The sequence below is a fragment of the Nothoprocta perdicaria genome, unplaced genomic scaffold (genome assembly GCF_003342845.1).
Source record: "Nothoprocta perdicaria isolate Ctin4 unplaced genomic scaffold, notPer1 scaffold_105, whole genome shotgun sequence".
In the NCBI taxonomy this organism is placed as follows: domain Eukaryota; kingdom Metazoa; phylum Chordata; class Aves; order Tinamiformes; family Tinamidae; genus Nothoprocta; species Nothoprocta perdicaria.
Genome location: NW_020454150.1, coordinates 2,112,935 through 2,126,131, shown reverse-complemented (window position 1 = coordinate 2,126,131; position 13,197 = coordinate 2,112,935). Strand labels below are relative to the sequence as shown.

Genomic DNA, 13,197 nt, shown 5'->3' with positions numbered 1-13,197 from the left:
GGGGGAACCTTTCCCAAATAATAAGATTTCTCCCACGTGGTCCCTTTGAACGTGCCTGTCCCTGGAAAGAGATGCATGTCCCACCAGCTGTAATCCTGTATCCCACATTTCCAGTTGCCAGATCCTGCAGTTTTATTCATGCTTTCTCACTATACAATGTTTTTTCTTTCTTTTTTTCCATAAAGCACCAGCTCCAGGAATCAGCTGATTGTGCTAATATAAGTCTTCATTTCTAAGAGATTATGACTTTCTTGCCCTCAAAATTATTAAGAACTAGCAGATGTATTTTTTTCCCTTAAATCCAAATGTAACGTTAATCTCAAACATTCAGGTCTTAAAAGTCATGATTTAGCAGTACTACAGGGAATTTCTCTCAGTACCTCATAGTTATTAACTGGACTGTATTTATTATCTTAGTCTTTAATATTTCTGTATTCATAGTTCTCCTGTGAAACACAAATAGAAATTCAGAACCAGGAGCACAAGGAGCGAGTGCTTTGCTTGATGTAGAAAAGAGTAAGTGCGTGGCAAAGCAGCTTCCTGAAGTGTGTGCTGCTCTTGCAGCCTCTTGGATATCCTTTGTCTCTTCCTTTACTTGTGCTATCTCTTTTCTTCCTTCTCAGTGGGAGTAAACTGGCTTAACCAGAGTGTGTGCAAGCAGKGACATCAAGCTGCAGTTTAGGATCAGATAGGTTCAGATCTCAGCCTGAACAGAAATAGTGCTGAGAAAGCAAGAGTGGATGAATATTCCATTTTCTTTCTCCACTCTTATCAAAACAAATGAACACTTTCCTCTTCACACGTCTTGATTATTTTATAAGTTAACTTATTATTCTTGAGTAGATAGAAAAATATGAAAATGGCATGTTCTAATTATGTGCAGATGAGCCAGAGAGGAGAAGTGCCTGGTCAGGAGCAGTGTTAGTGAGCTTTGGTGCATGGCCAGAGACCAAACACASAGTAATAATACAAGATGTGGGGCTCCTGCCAGCCCTGCGTATTTTAGTTCCCTAACACACTAGAGGGTAGACAGTGACTGAGTCAGACACTGGTGCTGTCTGGAAAGGCTGCCCACATGGCCCTGAAATACGTAATACCTAAACTCATATTGTTAGGGCAAGAATGGAGGACAAGTTAGAGCAGAGCGTGTGGATGAACAATGCCATGTTACAAGATGTGGTCATCATGTTCTAGAAATTGCCATGGATTCTGCAGGCAGTGATTGCTTAAAACTTTATTTTGGCTTCTATAGAACAGGTTAATTTAAACTTGCTGACCTGGTGAGGTGTCTGATTTTTCTATGTGTACACTTTACTAATCATTTGCATTCACTCCCCGCAGTCATTATCAGACAGATTGCAGATCCTGCAATGACCTACTTAAAGATCCTGCTTGGAAACTTGTATTTTGAAGGATTTTAGAAAACTTTAAAACGTGCAGTGCCAGAACCACTACAGCTTGGCCTGTGAGGTGGCTCTGATCTGCTAGTGCCTCTCCCTGAGGAGCTGAGTGCCTGCAGTGCAGCCTGTGCTGATAACCCTGTTGAAAGTGCTGGTCCTCACCCTCCCGTAGTGCTGGGCTTGTCTCCACATTGGCTGTGGTGTCCTACAGCTGCTGGCAGAGTCCTTGAGACACAAGCTGCAAACTGCTCACTGTTTTCCAGGAAATAACATGGATAACCAAGGATATTTATGCTAAAGACATCTAGTCTTGCCGGGAGATTGAATCTCAAATTCCACACTGACAGGAACAGTAACTGGCTGGGAAAAATGAAGAGATTTGGCTTTTGCCTTCAGTCTCCCCCAAACCAGAAGCCTGCTGCAGTTCAAGTGGAGTTTTTGTTCCCTGAGTGCTGCTACATCTCGTTTAACCTGTTTTGTTCTTCCTGCTTGTGCACAGAACCCCAGCTGACATAAAAGTGCTCAAAAGATTGGAAGTGTCAAGTGATTTCCCTGAGGCTGCATCACTGCTGCTATTCAGGAGTTAGCAAAAATTACCACATAACATGAGGGAGATGCAGAAGACAATAGCAGCCCTGTAATTCTCACATTTAGAATAATTCCTTCTCTTCAACTTTGTCACCTTGACAGTTGTGAGAGTCATTGTAGTTAATACCCTGTTAATCCTGCAGGAGTCAGGCAGAGGGAAGAAAATATCCCATCTCCTCCACCTAATTTTACACCTTGTTCCTTTGTGTAGTCAGTTGTGTAAATCCTCTTCTGAATTGTCCTACCCTGTTTCAGAGCAGTGTCATTGCTCTTTAAATTGCTGAACTGCTTAAGCTGGGGCTGTGGTCCAAACTAAGCTCATGCACTTTGCTCTTGGAGTTGTCAGTCGGGACGAGGCGCTCGGCTGCTCCAGGACTGTATGTTGTGTCAAACTGTGGTCAACAGCAGATGTTTCAGAGGACAGTACAAGTGACTGGGAACTAAACAGATGTTTTAACATCCTTTTCCATGGGGGRATTTTGTTCTTGACATTTAATTCACTGTTTGCATTACTATTAAGAAGAAAAAGAGAAGAAATTGTTAGTTGAGGTCTTGTACAAACACTAAGTACTGTTCTTTTGTGAGTCTTTTTTCTAAAGTGTGAGGGTTTACATCCCTAACTTTAGAAACCTTTTTAATGCAACCTGCATTCATCTTTCATATGAATGCTTAATCCCTGTATTTAATTTAGATAAGCTCACAGCCACAGTATTTTCTGGCCACGGAGAACCAATATCACTTTATTCACCCTAGTACATCCTTTTCTTTCATGGCTCCTGAATGAATTGCCTTTCCTTTTCGTTGCATCCCATCCATCTTGTACTCTCTGTTTTTAGAGAGAATAAAGAGCCTTGCTTTGTATTTTTTTTTACAGATCCTTTCTCAACAACTTCTGTCTCCTTTCAATGCAAGCTGTCTAGATTTCTTCATAATGTGCTCTCTTTCCATGCTTTCTCTTTCTTGCGGATCTTCGAGCTTTAACGACCAGAACTGAGCACACTTTGCCCAAGGAGGCTGTGCCATCTGCTGTTTATTTTCAGTATTATTTGTCAGTGCTTTTAGTGCCAYGTGTAGATTATGTACGTGGGCCGGAGCTAGCTTGGGCCTTGCTGGTGAGATCTTAGTGGCAGCTCAGCCTGCAGCGGGCCCCAAGTCGGAGCGGCCCCTCGGAGCACTTGCTGTAGGTCTAGCTTTGTGCTATAGTGCAGCTCTGGGCAGGGAACAGCGCTGTGTGGAGCTCTGCCTTGGCTGGTGCACCTGCAGGGCCTGATAAGGATGGTAAGGACGGGCTGTGGTGCCCGGTTCCCTCTCTAAGCTCAAATGCTGACCGAGTGCCAGGCGCTCTGGCCTGGAGCGCCTGCGCTGGCACCGYCGTCAGCCCCGTCTCGACGCCCGTCCAGGCTCTGGCCAGCTGGACCGGGATTAAAGGTTTAGCCCTTTCCTGGAGCTGAGCACTGCTCATGTGGTCTGTATGAAGYACGTCCTGCGCTGCAGTTAATCAGGCAGATGGGGGTTTTAATGTGACAAAATGTTGATTACTCTTAGAGCAGAGAGCAGAGGTTCAGTTCTTCAAAGATGTTAGTGGAGGGATGGGTTAAGGAGCAGGAATGTGGSTATTTGCTGCCTTTAGGGGCTCAAGTGGGTCTGCTTTTTGTCTTGCTTCCTTTCCTAAGCCAATATCCCAAAGTCTCTTCACTTGGGAAGAGCTGCAGTGATCCATCAACCACTTGAAAACAATTTTTAATGTTTTTATTCAGCAATCAAAGGAGAGCTCTTGGTGGATGAACTGTGCTGTGGCATTCAACACCATCTGATAAATTCCCCAAGGAATTTCTTGCAACTAGAGAATATGGACACAGGAGCAGGACAGCCATGGTGGTAATGAGCTTGGGACTGCTGCTTGTGCAACGAGGCACCGTGGCCTGCACTGATGCCTGTCCCTCAGGCTATAGTATCCCTTGTTGGAAAAATATTTAATTGCCCACATTCARTGATATAGTAGCCTCCCCTCGAGTCCTATTAAAACCTTCTTCTACTAACCAGAGGCTGAGGACCTCTGAAATCAGTCRAGTGCCAAAGGTGTTATGTCCCCTGGATTAACACTGAGCGTTCATGAGATATACCAATAAATGGATTATATTGTGACTGTGTGGGGCTCTCTCTTATTTTTACTAAAGGGACTTGCTCCAAGTGGGATGGGGAGGCAGAATTTTCTTCAGCACTGCATTAAGCTAATTGATTCTTCTCCTGTTGCATAGGTTCAAGCCATTCTAAAATTAAGCATGTTACAAAGCCAGCATCATGTTAGTTATCAATACAATGAAATGTAACACCTTTTCAAATGTCTCATTTTGTGAATTTAAAACAAGTGAAGGATATTTGCAGCTCAACTGATTACACTTAATTACACCAGGATTTGATATATCAGCTTTATAATTTGTTATTTGTTGTTGTTGCTCTTCCTATACTTCCYATGAACACACACATGCAGCGTGATTTAGCCTCCTTTCAGTCAAGGATTTGTATTTAGTCTGTCTATGAATTGAAGCCAAACTTTGGAAAAGTAGGAGGGGAAGGAGGGAAATGCAATTTGAATTTAACCAGGTTTTAATGCGTACTGACTCCAGCCTGCTTTTGGGAACAGACAAGAACTCACTGAAGAAAAAACTGTTTCTGGTTGACACCTTCCTTGCTCTGCGTCTGACYTTGGGGTTTTCTACATCTGCTTACGTTTCCTCTTCGGCTTGTGCAAAACTGAGCCCTGGTGGTTGAGGTTCTGTGAGGACGAGCGACGTGTCTCGTATCGCCGGGAGAAGCAGCGTGTGGGCGTTTCACATGGCCTTCCAAATGCCAGCAGCCTCTGTTTCACYAGCAAGTTCTGCAGTGTTGTTCTGTACTCGCTGCCCGGGAAAGAAACAAAGCTGAAACTGTTAAGGTGAAAAGTTTGGGGCTCGTGTTTTGTGTTAAAGCACTTGCAGGCTGCTGCGATGTGGTGAAATGGCCTGGGAGGAGTGGATGGCAGGGTCTTGCTGGTTGCACGCTGCCATCGGTTGCCTTTGGATTTTGAAACCAAAGCAAGAATCGGGAGGAGATAAGGCTTTGCTCCTTGCAGGGTTTTACCTAGCATAGCTACTGTGCTCATTAGGAAGGAGCAAGGTAGGCACTTTGGCATCACTTGCTGAGATTAAAAGATTCCTACTTGGGCACTTTCCACTTTCTAATGGAGGAAGAAAATATATTGCTTGGACAACCTTGAGCTGCTGCGCAAGGACATTTGTGCCACAAAGCTGACGTGTCTGAGCTCTTATGTGAGAGGGCAATGGAGTTATCAAAATGGATTTTGAAGTGTGTGATCCTACCGAGTGATTTGTTTAGGAAAATCTTTGGATTTAACAGTTGCAGATGAGGGGAACAAAGGCAGGACAAACAAAATAAAACAGATTTGTAAAACCTCTATACACCATTCGATCCTCTACTCGCTGCTTTTCATATCCCACATACTCTGCCAGAAATAAGACATCTTCCTCTCTACTGATTCTGAAAACTGGCCTGTCGCTTGAAAGGAGCAACCAGCTGCTTTGGACCAGCTTTCCGAAAGGGAGGCGGTGAGGCCGTGTCGCTCTGCTGTCAGCCAAGCGAGAAGTCTGGTACCTCCTATCCRTTTCTGTCCGTGCTGACCTTCCTGCAGGCATCAGGGCAGCTTTGGCTCAAAGGGCTAAACTGGACAGAGGCATCAGCCAATGCTGGGCTCGGGTTGAGGAGCTGACCAACAGAGGAAACCAACTGGCAGGAATTAAAACTGCAGCAAATACTGCAAATGCTTCACAGTGGAATTAACACGTTGATGAAATCCTGAGCCCCTGCTAGCCCTGGGGGCTCGGGAAGCAGCAGATGGGAGCTGTCAAACGTGTCCGTGGAAAGGGATTGTGCAGCAACTGGCTGCCCTGTCTGCATGAAGGGCTAGCCTGGGTAGTGAGCCCTGCTTACTGTGTGAGGMTAGCAATTTTGTGCTGGAAGTGTCCAGCTCTAGCTGGACGTGTGGACAGAACATGTGACAAGTTTAAATTTCTCTTTGTTACTCAAAAACAGMACAAAAAGAAAAAAAWACCAAACMACTACCAACAAAAACCACCTCTTCTTTGCAGTTTAGCTATCAGATTTGCTCRAATCTGAGATGCAAAGAAGAAAATATGTTTGTCAAGGTTATTTTCTTCCTTTCCTTTCCCACTCCACCCCCACCATGCACAGGCTGGATGGCTGGAGGTAAAGCAGGGTTATGACCTCCAGCCATTGCATGGAGGTGTGTTTAATAGAGCACAGGTGTGTGCACTACACACACTGTTTAACACCTGCAGGTTTTTAGACCCAGCAACCAAACATGAGAGAAAAATCTCTCTTAGTTAAGATTTACCCTTCCAGTACCTCTACCAAGATTTAGGGGATACTGTGATACAGCACAGCCCGTGAGGTCTCAATCAAATCCTTTAAACTCCTCCATTATATAAACCACCACTAGGTTGTTTTAGACTTTAGAAATCTTTATTATCATGCAAGGTTTGTCTGTGCAGTTGTACTGGCTTAACAATTTGCTTAAACTGATGCAGCTGTTGATACTGTTGTGGGAGAGGTGGGTCTTAATAACATAACTATGCTCACCTGAGGCAGAATTGTCCACACATGTGGGCTATTAAGCAGAGTTCTGCAGGTAGAAACAGAGCTTTGAGGKCTGCAGGAAAAATGGACTGAAGATAACTGCTCTCAACCTGTAAGTATCCATTATAATTTTAAGGATCAAATGTTTTGTTTTACAGAGCACCCTGTAAAACCAGGGTACCCTTCTGCTCACTTGAGTAGGCAGGGGTAGGTAAAAGAGAAAATGTTCTCCCTATCTCCTTCCAATCAGCAAAAAAGTGATGGAGAGGTGGATGTTACCTCTCTATCTGGTGGCTYAAGCCGTTTTTGTTCATCATGTCTCATGCAATGTTTTCTCTCGTGTCTCCTTCGAATGTCTTGCACCAAAGGAGCTGCTCAAAAACTTTATTACTTAAAGCTCTTACCCACCCTTACAATATAAAACCTCTCCTCAGGGTTTTCATAACTGCAGTCTGGCATGGGGTTGTAGTGGCAGCAATTTCTGTAAGAGAACCTTGCCCTGAACTGACTTAGCTTCTTTAGCGTCTGATGGGACGTAACACGGGAATTAAATTTTTCAATAAAAAAATTGAGAGCCTTCATTCWGAGCTTTGATTACTTTTCTGAGGAATACCTGTGCAGGATGTGTAGACTATTTTACTGTCCTTTTCTGTGTAGAATGTGAACTGTTGCCTGCTCGCTGCTGTACGTTGCTGTTCTGTGTCTTTTCTGAGCAGCCTGATATTAGTCTGGTGTTGGCTGTAAGTGCTAAGGTGCCTCATGTTTATATTTTGGAAGCCTCAAGTGCTGCAAGAGAGCTATAGCACAGATTTTTCTATATCCAGTTTTATTTGAAGAAAGCAGGTCTCACAGCAGGTAACATGCCTCCTCTCCTGYAGATGAGAGAAGCGTGTGGATAGCGCACGGCAAACGAGCACCGAGTTTGCCAGGTTGTTTCACCCAGCCAAGATCTCCTCAGACGTGTTGCTGATGAGTAAATATTGCTCTTGACATGAATGAACGGGCTTGCTTTGTCTCCCCGAGAGCGATGCTCTGCGTGAGCACTCAGCCGGCCGTGCCCTCAGCAGCGAGTGCAGGGACCTTCCTGCTGTAGCCAAGRTATGTTGCAAGTCAGCTACTGCAGTGCTTGTGCCTTCTGCTTTTTTAAATTATTATTATTTGTATTATTAAAGAAGCCTTTTTTGAATTTTCAACCAGTAGATTGATAAGCAATATCAAATTTAGAAACTTTGCTTGATCATTTCTTGACAAACTGAAAAGTAAAGCTAGGGAACTATGTTTTGCTTAATGTGTCCATCAGGAATGGTTCTGGTGGTTTCCTTCCCACCCCTGAAGAAACAGTACATCTTCTTCCAAGTTCATTTTAGCCTAATACCACTCCTCTCACTTATTTGTGGTTTTACATTATACAGTGGATCCTGCTGGACAGGCAGTTTTGGTAATGGTAAAAGACAGAGTAGTGTGTGAAAAGCAAACAACTGCTCCTGTATGTTACTGTGAAGGGAAGAGGATCTATACTTGTAACGTGTGAAATGCAAGAGGCTGGACTAGTACGCTCAGCAATTTTAATGGGCATTATTTATGAACTGCATCTTATGCTTTCTGAAGAGTAGCAATTATGTTCATACATGAGATCTTAGTCATAACTGTAGTCTCTCACTTTTTAACAATTTTAGCAGTTGTTGTAGACTCTGGACCCCCTAATGAGTCTCTCTTTTTTTTGGCATGTATATATGTATGAGTGACAAAGGAAGTAACTTTTGGATAAGATTTTAATAACTAGGCATATGTTCAAATTGTATAATATTCCAGAGAATGAACCTCTTGCACCATCAGTTCAAAATCTCCTGAGGAAAGGCTTAGCCAAACTGCTAATTCCAAAGGGAGCAAGCTTGTTTTCTGCTCCAGAGTTTGTGATTCTTCAGAATAACTTTGCTTTCAGCTTTCCCATGCTCAGTGCCTGGGAAAGCTTTGTGCGTCTTGCACAGGCGCTTTTCTGGTTAGAAGCAGAGCAACTAAGAACTAGCTAACTATGTGTTTTCCCTCCTTGTGTGCTTGGATGGTATTTATTCCATCTATTTTGCAGTCCCACTGTTCTGAAATCAATAACAATAGGATGGTTGAGATTTTATTCTGGAGACCCTTAGTATCTGTCACTAATTAGTGATCAATATATTGTGAAATTCATTTTCTGGCAGAGTCGGTATTAGAAAACAGACTGCAGTCATTGTCACTTCCCAGGACTTCAGATGTGAAAGTTAATCAGCCGTTTCCCGTAGGGTCACACGGCAGAGCATGAGAAGCTGTTCTGCATGTCCAATGCTTTGCTTGGAAACAAAGCTATATGTGTGATATAAACAATTTCCCTTTGCTTGTCATTTTGGGTGCAGTACTGCATGTGAAAGGACAATGAAATCTTACACAGCCAGAACGTGCCTGAACAGCTGGGTCCTGTGGCATCGGCARTGATACAGTCTTGTTTTGTCACCAAGTCTCTGTTAGACTCAAGGTTTTAGCAAGGATATGYGTTGCTTTCCATGTAATCCAAAATAAAACGCACTGGGTATGACTGGTGGAGTACCACAGGACTCATCAGTGAGAAGCAGACGCTTCTGGGGTGCAGCAGAGCCTCGCTTTGATTTTTTTTTTTTTTTCCCCCTTTTTTAATCCCTGGTGAGAACTTGAGACAGGAAATAAATGGAAATGTTGCAATTCTGCTTCAGGGCAGGTGAGAATGTGTCTCTAATACAAAACACTGCATTCAAAATTGAGTATTATGTAGGCACAGGAATTTTGAATAGCAATTTCCTTCCTCTCAAATAAGAGTGTTATTTGTATATCCCTGAAAGGGAGAAACCCTCTTAGTGGCAACCCTGTCATCTCTGCAGCGCTTTTTATTGAATTTCCTTCTTGCTAGCAGAGAAATGCTAAAACTGTCAGATATTATTTTTCATAACCTGCGCAGCAATGACTCTAGTTTCTGTCTGTTGGGAGATCCACATGGGAAAATACGGGCCTGTCTCCTGCAATAAGAGAGCTGGAAAGAGCACAGATGAGAGGTTATGAACTCAGGTGTCTTTCTGGGCCATAGCCCTGAGGACAAGTAGTTAATGGTCACACCTGCACTCCCTCCTGTCGACCAGAGGAAGAGCACACCCAGGTCCAGCCTGCACGAGCCAGAAGATACGTTCAGGCTCTTGGAAAGCATTTTAAAATAGAAGCACAGCTTTTCACCCAACATTGTGCCTCGTGGCTCTCGTCACCTCTGCTGCCCTTTCAGCCTGTGATGTTTGCAAAGTGCAAGTAGGATTTTAAAGGAAACTTCTACAACTTGCAATATTCCAAAGCTGGAAGGCAAACAAATGAGAGTAGCATTTGTGCAAATTTAATACCATTAAATGTAATGCACTGAGGTACATGTATAATTTTTAGTGTTTCACATTAACAACTTTCTACTGTTTTTCTTCAGCTTTTTTTCTAGTGTGTACATTCTGTACTGTATGCTGGCAAAAACTAACAATGTTGACACGATAAGTGCTACAATATCTAGGTTATGTCAGAGTGTTAAATCTCACCCTTACTTTTCTCTCCATTCCACAGATTGACCTTATTTTCCTCTTCCTCCATATCTCCCTTTCCTCATCAAAACACACCTCAAAATTTCAGCTATATTTTTAGATTTTTAAGATTATCACAATTACCTAAACCATGTTTTCCCTATGAGGGAGCCACTTTTCCCTCAGATAAAACCCTTCTTTCATGCAGCACTCTAAAAGCTTTGTGATACCTTCCTATATTTCTACTTTCTGATATAGCAGGGATTCTTCACAGTGTGTTACAGCCCACGACCCAGACTGCTATTGCTGCAGACTGTAAGATTTCCTATTACCAGTGAATTGTGGGTCTCTAATTGTTGCTGCTGCTGTGCGCTGGAAGCTCATCTGGTAGCACAGATTTGATCCAGCTGAACACAGAATCACCTTTCTGCCAGGTTAGCTGGAAGATGAGACAGCGTTTGYTGCTGTGTGCTGTGGCCCGTTGCCCTGTACCTGGTTCGTGCTCTGCTCTGCCAAGCAGGCTACGTAATGTGGACCTCGCTGCGTAGCGGGGTTGTGTGTGGTACCTTGCTTGAACTGGCTGCCTGCTGCCAATATTAGCCACTGTCCTGGGAGAAGCACCGAGCCAAGGCCATCGGGTGTCACTTTTTTTGTGATTGTTGTCACAGATTTTGTGGTGGACTCGGCCATTCCTCCAATTCTCAGGTGGGCCCAGGTATGATAATTCTCTCCTTCCCAAGCGAGCAGGACCAGTATTTCTGCTTGGTTAGACCGCACTGGGCTGCCTGAGGGAAAACGTCAGGAGGATGAGGAAAATCTTCAGGTTTGCAGTCTGCATTGCGGCTCACTGTCTTGGCCCTTGGTTTTGATTTTGGGATGAATTGTGCATTATCAGCAGCTCAAAACTGCTTTAATATTTTTACTTATAATGGTTAGGTCATATATGGCATTTTGAGACTTTCTTAGTTGAAGTCATTCAGTAGGAGGTTTACAGAGACTGAAGTCCGATTTTTTTTTTTTTTTTTTTTTTTTTTAAATGAGCGTGCTAGGAATTAATCTACTTAAAGAGAAGTGATATTCAGGGTTCCTAACCTCAGACTCCTGAGAGTGAAAACAGCAAGAAAAGCCCATGGGCTAGTCCCAGCCCGACGTCAATGTGGTGGATGACAACGTTCCACCTAAAACTACTTTAATGAAGGTTCCGTTCTGGCAGACTGTGCRGATCTTTGTGCTTATAGAGCCACTCAGCAGCAGCTCAGCATTTTGCCTACTGCCTGTGGTGTTTTACAGGATACTCATCACCCTATGACCAGATCTGTTAGCTTTGTGGAACCAAGGTTGAGGCATTTTGACTTTGTAAGACTAAGGTCAAAGTGTTTTAAATAGATTGAAGCTCTAAGTACCCAAGTTTTYTTTAAAACACATTTTTTGCTTGCCACTACACCCTGTAAAAAGGGAGTGAGCATGGTAGTTACCTAATGGTCTGTGTGCTTTTAGCTCAAAGAGTAATTATAGCAGCTATTGTTAATTAATAGTATTTCTCACTAGCTGAAAGATTCTTGTTTTTTTTCTCCACAAAGGAAGAGTCTGTATTTCGGAGAACCTGATTTGCTTTAATAGGCTTTAATATATACATTGAGCACCAGACTTTTAAGGATAACATGACCTTTCAGATGTCAATCCTTATCAGTGAGTGTATGAGTATAAAGGAGATCTTCCTGTGAAGTGAAAGTGAATACAAGCACAGCTTGTTCATAAAGCTTGTGGCAAAGAAAAAAAAATGTTTTGAGAGTTTATTTAGTTAAACAATGATTTTTGTAAAAGGGCAAAAAAATGAGTATTCTTCCCAAATATCTGGTCTCACCTCAGAGGCCTCCTCAAGAGGATTCCGTAAAGGAATTGTCTAAGTATTTTTTTAGAACAGCAGCTTTGGGCGARCAACATATTAAGCTGGATAAAGTTTTAGAGAAAGTTAAGGATTAAGAGGCTGAAGTCTGCTCTCTTTTTTCCTTTGCCGGAATCAAGGTCACCACCTTCTTTAATCAGAATCTTGGTCTCTCCAGGGAATTATATTACCATGCTAGGCATTATCTGGGTAAATATACATCTTACAGCTGAGGACAGCATATTAATGTACCTTTCTGTATTCAGTGTATTAAATCCTATGCTGGTAAGCATTATATATTTAAAAAGACACAAGTAACTCTCCTTGAGGTCCAAGAGGCCTCTCTTAAGGCCTGCTGTGAGGATCCATAATTAACGTAGATTCTTTTTTGACCATGAGCTACAGTGAATTAAGATGAGGGACATGGTAGTTCAGCTTCTCCTCGGCTCTAGGACCACTCTTTCTCAGTACTTAATTCTCCGTTCTCTTGCTCTTCTTCTCTTGCTTACTCTCTTTCCCCTTATGAATACGGGAAAGCAGATGTGGCTCTAGTCTGTGGTTCTCAGGTTCAAACCTAGTTCTGACTTAAAGTGGAAACTTATCATTTGTTACTTTACCAGTCTTCTCTAATGATGGAATTATTTTAAAAAAAAGTCCGGAAATTAAGCATAAATGAAAACTTTCTGCTTTAAGTGCAAGTGTAACGGCTTAGGGCTATAACTGATGTTACCACTTCGCCTTATGACTACCTTTGATCTTGATAACAATATTGTTATTGAAACAAACAATTTTATCCTGATAAAAGCAGGGCTTTTATTTGACTGTTTTTGTCCCCAAATGGAGGGGCACCCAGTGGCCTCCGGTTGCTCCTCGGGCCAGGGGTTTCCCCCTGGCTCTTGTTCGCTGTGTGTTCTGCCCTCACTCTTCCCAACAGTGATGTACGTATGTGTACGTGAATGGGGGTGCCTGTGTGTGTGTATATAAATATATACATTGTTTTTGCACACGGCCCCTGCCGCGGCGCGTTTGCCCCGCTCTGCGCAGTGGTAGCTGGGGGGGGAAGTGCGGGGCGGCTCCGGCCTCGCTGCCGCCCCGCGCCGGGCCCCCCCGCGCG

General features: G+C 43.3%; 1 protein-coding gene across 1 annotated transcript in view; it reads left to right on the top strand.

The window, feature by feature from the left end:
- The first annotated feature begins 6,642 nt into the window (after positions 1-6,642).
- ZSWIM8 (zinc finger SWIM-type containing 8) overlaps positions 6,643-13,197 on the top strand; it is a 59,891-nt gene continuing 53,336 nt past the window's right edge. Inside the window, exon 1 of the mRNA XM_026044461.1 lies at positions 6,643-6,753. The gene's annotated coding sequence lies outside the window, so the exon portion shown is untranslated. The remainder of the gene's footprint in view (positions 6,754-13,197) is intronic.